Consider the following 9,482-nt stretch of genomic DNA (forward strand, 5'->3'; position numbering starts at 1 on the left):
TCTAGGGCCATCCCAGAAAGGAGGAGAGGCATTCTACAACCCTGCACACTAATAGCAAGTTTCAGCTTTTACCACGAACTCAGGTGCTATATCCACTGCTAACAGAAATGATTGGGCGTTAGGGGCAAGGAGAGGCCTACCAGCCCCCCAGAATAGCAGTAACGGCAGCCACTGTGGCCACATCGTACTGACTCCCCAACAATGGTAAGAGATAGGAGCTGTGGGGAACCTCATTTTACAGACAAGTCATCTGAGATAGAGAGGTTAAATAACTTAGGCAAGGTCACACAGCTAGTTAGTGGCTTGAACCCAGGCCTTTTGAGTCCAGAGCCAGAGCTCTGCAGAGTGACCCGTCATTCAGATGTCGCAGTGTCTTAATGATTGCCAGTCTTATGGAGCCCGCCCCTCCTCTGGAGACTGGGTTTTCTGTGTGTGCCCAGGAAGTGCCTTGTGCACATGCCTGCTGCCCCTTCGCTGAGCACTGCTCTGTTCAGTCTTGGGGGTTCTAACACCAAAGCACTGCTGCTTCCTGACCACATTGACCGTATATAGGTTTGTTTGTCATTTCAACTGTGAAAAGTTTTAAAGTGGGAAAACCTGGGTTGTGTAAGTGGGTGTCACAGCTCTGAGTTGGGGCTGTCATCTCTGTCCCCACCCCCATCTTATATCTCTAACAGACTCCTGTCCTGTGTTCACTGCTTCTATCCCCTGCCCCTAGGCAGGTTTGTGGGTCAAGGGACCCAGAGACCGAGAGGCCCCAACAAAGAATCGAGGAGATGGAGGGGAGGTGTAACGGCCTCGTAGCTGTGGGATTTCTGTCTTAGTCCCTATGTGACCTGCCACCTTCCCGTCAGCTAAATCCACACTTATGACACATCCCCCCACTTGGCTTCCCCAGGGTTAACCCCTAGCAGGACTATGGTCTGTACCTTGGGAAGAAATTGCTACAGTCTTCTCCTTTCTCCTGGGGTGTAAGTACCACCCAGATACTGCCTGCAAGGATAAGGACAGATGGGTTATTTTGTAGCATGCTGAGGACCCCATGACAGACCCTTTATGGACGCTTATTTTGGCTTGGGCGCCCTTTGTGTCTAATGCAAAGGTTCTTCCTCCTCCCAGGCTCCCCCAGTGCAGGCTGGAGGTGGGCACCTGTTCACAGACTCTCTGGAGGAGAAAACATCAGTGTCTCATACCTTCCCCATCACTCCTGTTCAAATAAAACTCTCACCTCCCAGGTCGTGGAATGCATCCCCACAGTGTTAGCTTTGGAAGGGGGCCCTTTCCTTCTCAGCATCCCTGGCCCCGCTGGAGCTGCGGGGGGAAGGGCCGCCTCTCGCCAACGCATAAGTGCTGAGTGGGCTCAGTGGGGCAAACTGATGCTCTAGTGTCTTGTCAGCAGCCCCTGGGTAGCAGGAAAAGGTGCGGGTGTCCTGATTAACAGCTTCTCAATACCCCCTCCCCCATCTCCCAGACTCTATCCTCAGCCCTGCATTCCTCTTGATGAGCAGCCCAGGGAGTTGTGGGGGACTACAAGACAGTCAGGTCCTGGGCATGCTTGCCGTGTGACTAAGCTAGGTCACTGCACCTCTCTAAGCAAAGAACTTGCTCCCTAAGGCCAATTAAACACTTAATGCATGCCAGCTGTATGCCTGGTGCTGGTTTAAGGATTGCGGGAATTAGGAGGAGTACTAGACATTATCCCTGTCTTTGAGGTTGGAGGGTGGAGCCATAACATCTTGGGCGGGGGTCACCTTGCAACCAATGTACTATGAAGGATTAAAGTGGGGGCAGGCATATTGTAGGGGCCTTACGTGCCCCAACGTAGAATAGTTCCTGTAGGCTGGGCTGTTACGGGAGGCTCCCCTGACCCTGGGCCTGGGGGTTGCTTCTTTTGAGCCCCACTCCTCTCTGGGCTCCCCCGGACTCCCTGTCAGAGCACATTGCCGCGGGAGTTTCTCCGTCTGCACTCCTCTGCAGCACCCTTTCCCCGCAAGGCCCTGGACTTGTGCCTCATCCCAAACCTAGCACCGGCTAAGAGGGTAATTATTAATGAATGTCCTGAACCATGGATTTCTCTCTCTCCCTTTTGGCCTTCCTCCCAGCGGCATCTAAACCCAGAGGCGGCACCGTCACAGCCGTCCTCTGCCCTTCAGATGGGCCCACGTCCAATGGGGAAGACTGTCTCTAGCCCTCCCAGTGGGGTCCCTGCCTGCTGGCTTCTCCTGCAACCCAGCGAGCACTCTGGGGCTGACTGCACCGCTCGGCCCGTCATCTGCTAGTGCCCTCCTAGCTGGGGACACTTTGTTCTGTTTGAATGGGTCTGTAGGTTGCCTGGTGGAAGTGTGCATCAGCTTCTCCCAGGGAGCGTGTCTGTCTAGAGCCAGGGCAGGCTCCTGGGGCCCAGGCAGGGCAACTTCAGAGACACGGTGGGGGGGGGAGGGCTATATTGGATCCTGTTCTAGAAGGTTCCCATTTCCACCGAGCCTGCTGCGGATTCAGAGTTTGCAGAGCTCAGTTTTGAACAGCCTCCCTTTTCAGAATGCCCTAGGACTGGGAGCTGCATGTGGTCAAATCCATCTCCATCTGCTGTATGCGGGGGCCATTGTGTACACATCTTAAAATTTCCCCAAGACACTGAGTTTCCTGAAGGCGGTTTCCTGTCTGTGTGCACACACTCTTACACACGTCTTCCCCACTGCTCTGCCCACACAATTAAATCGAATTGGAGGGCTCTGGCCTGGGGTGTGGGAGACCCTTAGACCTGAACAGGTGGCCCTGGTGCCTGAGGGGGCCCAGGCTCTGGGGCAGGGGGGGGTAGGGGTGGGGTGAGGGTGGTTTCCGGTGCCTCCGTTTGGTGCTTGTCAGTGTGGGTCTGAGTATGAGCCAGACTTCAGGTTATGCAAAAACAAGACGGCATGAGGAGAACAGGGAGGCACAAGCTAACGTGTGTGGTTCTCTCTGTTGCATTGAGTCATAGAAACTCAATTTAAAAACAGAAGCCAGGCGGTGCCACGCTGTGGTGACAGGATTATTGATGGTTTTTTCTTTCTCTACTTCCCACATTTTCTGTAATGTGGTTACATTGCTTCTATAACAAAGAACTCAACATTTTTAAGGATAAAAATGTATGCATATACCATTAACCACTTCTACACTGGTTAATTTTATGTATGAGGTACGCAAAGCGCAAATAAACATGATTTTAACGAACGTACTCTGAAAATTAGTACCACTTTTGTAATCTCTAAACAGTGTATTGTGGTCTTTAGATTTAGCTGTCAGGGTGGTCACTTCCTGAGCATCCATGCTGTGGGACACTCTGAGGGTCTCACAGACTGGAGAAACCAGGTGGACCCTTGGTTTGCAGACCAAGAAGTTTGAGACTGTACACCCGGCCTGACAGTCATCATGAAGAGAGTGTAGCTCCCTGGTAGAGACCTGGCAGGCCAGGGGGGAGCTGTTCCCATTGTTGGTCAGGGTCCCACATGGGGGGGGTGGTTCTCCAGAGGCCCATGGACAAGTATCGTCTTGGCTCCTGTGTGCACCTGGCTCTACTAAGTCCCATGGGGGTCCACGAAGCCTTGCCTTGTGTTTCAGATGAACAGAAAACACAAGCACAGGCAAGATTTGAAACAGCTCCGGATGATGTGTGTAATTCATGGTCAGGAAGATGCTATGACAGTGGCCCGAGGCTTGGTTCAACCTGAGGTCCAGGGAAGGCAAATCCTGCCTTGGGGAAGATTCAGGTAGGATGTGATTAATGCGGACTCTGTACCAGCGTTGGTAGTCACTACCCACATTCCTCTAGGTGATTTTATTTTTTTAACATGATATTACTATTTATTGTGACTACTTGATTTTAACTTAAGATTACTAAAATTAAAATTTAATTCTTCAGACACTGGCCACATTTCAAGTGCTCTGTAGCCACATGGGGCCACACAGATGTAGAACATTCCCATCATCACAGAGTTCAATTGGACAGCGCTGGAGTACTGGGTTGGAATCTGTTGGGGTTTCTGATGCCACACGTGGCTTCTCCCTGTGCCTCGTCCACTTTTATTCCTGCCCTGGGGTGGGAGAGGGGAGAGCTGGCAGCCTTGGAGTAAGGAAGCGTGATGTGCTGAGAATCTCTAGGAGGGAATTATCTATCTACCCAAGCACTGCCAAAGTGGGCACCCCCACAGGTCCAGCTGACAGAAAGTGTGTGTTTGCAGCAGCATGTGACTTCCTTGCCATCAGTCCCAGTAGACTCAAGATTGTTCAGCCTTGCCTCCATTTGAGGTGGGACTAGGCCATAGAAAGGATCTCTGATGTGCTGCTCATGGTCTCCACATTCCCTCTAATTGCCTGCTTCAACCCCAGCCCCTCAGCCCACCCACTCTGCAGTGAAGCATCAATGTCCCCCCAGTCCCTTGGGAGGAAATTCTGCTCCTTATGGTTTATAAGATACACTGGTTGGGTGACTCTACCAGCCTAATGGGCACTTCCGCCACTTTGGGATGAGAACCATGAACACATCTTCCTACCACAAATCCAGAAAGAACAGAGGGGGTGGGTAAAATTTGCAGGGGTTTTCCGGGTTATTTCTAGGGTCCACAGTGGGGATCCTGGGCTAGGGAAGGTAGAAGACCCCAGAGTGAGAGTAGGGGCACGGGAGACACAGTTTTTAGAGTGGGTGGAGTGTCTGCCTGAGAGATTGCTCTGGTCCTAGTTTGTTCATGTCTTTGGTCCTCAGTTTCCCTATCTGTGTTTGGGCTTCTTGTCCTGCTTCGTGCCCCATTGCTTGGACTTGAAAGGGGCCATGGCGTGAGCCCCAGGTACTGTCCTGGCCTCACCCCTGGTTTGCCTGCTACTTTCTTGCACTGTCTTCCACCGTCGTGTAACTCTCTCGCATGTCTCTTGTTGGACTAGAAGATCATCCCTGGCAGACCTGTGTCCTGCCCCTCCTGTGTAATTCCCGGTAACTGGGCACATGGCTGGTGCTCAGCAAGTACTTAATGAATCAGCTGACCCTGCTTCAAGCTACATTGAGCAAGGACAGTTTGTCCATGACTCTGGTCCCATCTTTTTTGGGTTATATAGGTTGCTTGGGTTGCCTGTGCATTGGGGGGGGAGGGGGCGACAGTACCTGGGCAGATGTGAAATTTGTAGCAAGCGGGCACAGCTACACTTTTGTCCCTCCAAAGAGGGGGATGGCTCAGGGGTCTGGGGGGAGTGGAGGTGAGGAAAACCCCTTGTTCTCCCATCTTGCCCTCTCATGCCCCCACTCTTCCTGGGAAGTGGCCAGGAGCCTCATTTTACACATGGGGAGAGGGCCCAGGGGTGTGAAGAGGGCAGGCTGTGTCCTGGACGTCCACTACATGGTGAGTTGTTTAGCCCTCGGCAGCCCAGGACAAAGGGCCCTGCTCCAGCAGACTTGAGGGTAGATGGACCTCCCGGGACAAGCCCGAGAAGTGACCACCCCTGCTAACCCTCCCTGGAAACTGAGTTCTGCTGGGGGACAGTGTGCAGCCGTGCAAGGGATGGGTCCCACTCCCCTGCCTGATCCTCGGGTGACTTGGAAACCTGGTGGTGTTTACTTTCCCTTCTTTCAGCCTCCCCTGGCCACACACAACACATTCCTACCTGCGATAACCCTGGACGTTTCTACACTACAAGTTCCTAAATCAGGAGCACCTCTAAGTTGCCTGTGCACCAGGCTTCATGCTGTCCATCGAGCCTTTTGATCCATAACCCTGAGGATTGGTGGGGAGGTGCCATTATTACCATTTTACAAAGGAAGACACTGAAGCCATTACTTGTGGGGCTAGGGAGTAGCCAACGCTGCGCAGGCCTGTGCATCAGATGTTTTTTTGTGCCACTAGGATGTCTGAGGGATTGTCAGAGCCTGGGTAAGTGTTAGGGGGTTAAACAAGCTTGGAAAAGGTTGTTGCTTAAAATCACAGTCCTTTTGGAGGGGAGAGAAAGGATGTGTGTGTCTAAGGCATGGTCCTCTGCCTCTTGAGTTTCACAATGAGACTGTGTCTCAAAGTCAAGATTCTCCTGCATTGGCAGGAGAGTTTCCATTTCCTGTTGCCTGGCAGGTTAAAGGACGGGGAAGTTTTCCCAACTCCCCACTCCACCCCTTACCTTAGCCCAACCTCTTTGCACTAGGAGGGCCTGGCTGTGATTTTCCATACCTTCAGTACAAAAGAGCTCTCTGTTTCTTAACCTGCTCATGTCCCATGGCCCAGTGGGCAGTGGACGGAAGATGGGTGGGGGACTGTCCATGCAGGGTAGAAAAGGCAGAGACAGCTGTGTCTGGCTGGCTCCTCTGCTTTCTGACATATCTTGGTAGCGATGGCAAGGGTGGCGAGTGGTCCGGGGGGAGGGGCACTGGCCATATATATCAGGCTCCCCCACCTTTCCCACACACTACTTGGGATCCTCTTTGTATAGCATCCCTTTGATCTCCAAATGGGGACCTTGGCAACCAGAGCCCCTGGTGTAACTGGCGTGGTCTGAGATCTGAGTCAGGGAGTCTGGGGCATGGGAAGTCTGAATTTTAAGACAAAATGCCCTTTGCATCTTGCCCAGTGGTTTCGAGGTTGTGGTCTTGGCTCTTGTTTCTAATTGTGACTCAGTCTTCCAGTGGGGTTTGAGTCTGGGATTTGGAAGCCATTGAGGCAGAAAGCTCCCTCACCTCACAAAGAGTACCATCCATCCCAACATGCCTGTGCTGGTTTGCTGGTAGATTTTGTACAATTTATTCCAGAGAGGATGGAGGCCAGCTGTTGTCTGTCTCCAGCCGGAGACTGAACCAAAGGAAATGGGCTTGGACTGCAGCCGGAGGGATTTAGGTTAGAGTCAGAGAATAAGGAAGGATTTTGTGACAGGTGGTTGGCTCTCAGAAGGATCCTGCAAGGAGCTTTGTGGAGAAGGATGGGGGCAAGATCGTACTTGGAGCACAGGTGGATGAGAAAACAAGCCCCTCAGACAAGCTTTTTGGAGCCAGGTTTGGGTGGGAAGGGGTGGTTTGTAATAAACAGGCAGGAAGTTACTTCTTGGGAGTAGAGTAACTCAGCTGCCCCATCCCCAGTGCAGTATTAGTGCCACCGCCCAGTACCCCTTTGGACTTTTCTTTTTTAATTAGTGAAGATGTTTACAGTTTAACCACTGGGCCATCTTAAACATATTGTAATATATGGGTAGGTATAATAATCGCTTATCATCAGAACCCAAGCCCTCAAGGAAGGGCAGTGACTTATTACCCCAAGCTGCCAGCTACAGGCAAAGAGAGCAGGGAAAGGAGGCAAGAGCAGGGGGAGGCCTCTGGGTTGGGGGAGGTTGCCAGGTTGTCTGGAGGATTCGGAGAGGTAGGAGATGGGGTCGTGTCAGCCACAACCCTTCTCAAGGATACAGGTATAACCTGGAGGGATGAGTGTGTCAGGGATCAGGAGCAGAGAGGCAGGAGTCTGGGGATGTTGTGCGAGGGGGCCCACGGCAAGCAGCTGTGTCCAGGGGAACATGACTGGCAGCCTCTAGGTCCCAGGAGCTTTGTGGATCAGAGCGTCCTTGCTCCCTGTGCTGGGAGAGCAGGAAGGTGTGCATGGGAAGACCTGCAGCCACAGCGCCTACAGCGCCTTCGAATACCTTGACCTCCTGTGGCCCTCCCACCCATCTGCACCTGCCTGCCTCCTGGCTGTGGAATCCAGATGGTTCCAAAGTCTGGAGGGAGCTGATTCACCAGTGCTGGGACTGCTGGGGGCTTTGGCCTTGCAGGTGGGCAGGGTGGGGAAAAGGCAGTAGGGCCTGGGAACAGTCATGAACCTGTGCTGGGCCTGCACCTGTCAGGGCTCCCGCCTCATCCAGCGGAGCTAGAGCCCACATGAGATACAACACCGGCACCCACCCTTGTACCCCTGAAGGCATGCGTCTTGGAGACTCGGTCATTCATCTGGCTAATATTGAGCACCTACGAGTGCCAGGATCTGTTCTGGGATTAAGGGATGAGTGAAGTTTCTGCCTTCAGAGACCATGATCTATCTGGGCAGATAAACAGGCTGGATAAACAGATCCCTAACAGGATGTCAGATAGCAATGAGTGCAGAGAAGTGAGGGCTGGAGGGGCCCAGGTGTTTACTGTTTTAGATGCGGGGGCCTCTGAGAAGGAGATGTTTGAGGTGAGACCTGACTGAAGTGAGAGTGAGCCATGGGAAGGCCCCTGTAGAGGCACAGGGAGCAGAGCACGGCTGAGAGAGGACTGTCCCAGCCCTGATCTTCCAAGTGGTGGCAGGCGGAAGTAGGGCATTGCCCCCAACAACTGGCCCTGCTCTCCTCCAGCTCTGGAGGCCATGTGCAGTGGGTTCAAACCCACAGAACAGAGCTGTCCCCCAGGCCCCTTGTTCTACATGTGAAGCCACAATAGCCACATTCATGTCTCTTCCTGGTGCTCATTTCTGGAATGTTCCCTGTGTGCCTAGCATCGAACCATACATCATTTTCTCATAATTGGAACCCCAACCTGTTGAAGTCATGGTACCCTGATTTTCCAGATACAAAAGCTAAGCTCAGAGAGGTGACAGGACATGCCCAGGTGACCTGTTAGGTCCTGACCCCAGCATCCGAAGCCCTGGCCTTTCCCCTCTGCACTCATGCTGCTCACGGAGGGTCTTAAACTTGACGCTGGTGATTTTGAAGTGGATTGGCCATCCCAGCTTGTGTGTCCAGTGCAGACCTGGGCTGGGGAGGACAGGAAGCACGCTGGCATGCAGTGGGCAGCCAGGCTGCGGTGAGCCAGAGCTCTACAGGACATCAGCCTGGGAAGGGACACAGCGACTTAGCAGTTCCCTGACCTCTTTTGTGGCTGCTCCGAGGGTGGTTTTTAGAAACCTGGACTGGCTGGTGACTCCCCTGGTTGCTCCTTCCGACCTACCCCAAGGTCAGGGGAAAACTAAGACACATCTCCGGGATGTGGGGCAGGAAGCATAGCATCTGATCACCCTAAACAGCAGAGCCAAGGTCAGGTCTATGGGTGTGTCTGTGCAGCGCTTCACAGCTCCACGTCACTCGTGTGCCCTGGCACCTTCCCTGCCCAGCTGCGGTTGGCCTTTCTCAGCCCAGCGCCAGGATGGGGGGTGGACGGTCTGGTTGTTCCATGGAAAGGGCCTCAACTGAGAGCTAGGGACCTGTGGCAGGTCCTACTCTGTGCCTTGTCACTCACTAACTGAGTGGCTAAACCAGGTCTCTAGCTCTCTCTGTAGATTCCTCATCTACAAAATGGGAATAGTAATATCCATTTTTCCTGGCTTCCCTGAAGGTTGAATGAAATTGTGGAAGAGGAGTTATGGGTGTGGGAGGTGCTTGATGAATGTGGGGGTCTGGTGGGGGGAGATGTTGACTCAGGCTCCCTCAACCTCGTCACACAGGAGTGACGACGCCAGAGAGGGTTGCCAGCTTGCCTGGGAAGGACAACACGCCAGGGGCCGAATCCCACGCAG

The sequence above is a fragment of the Galeopterus variegatus genome, unplaced genomic scaffold (genome assembly GCF_000696425.1).
Source record: "Galeopterus variegatus unplaced genomic scaffold, G_variegatus-3.0.2 Scaffold9145, whole genome shotgun sequence".
NCBI lineage: Eukaryota > Metazoa > Chordata > Mammalia > Dermoptera > Cynocephalidae > Galeopterus > Galeopterus variegatus.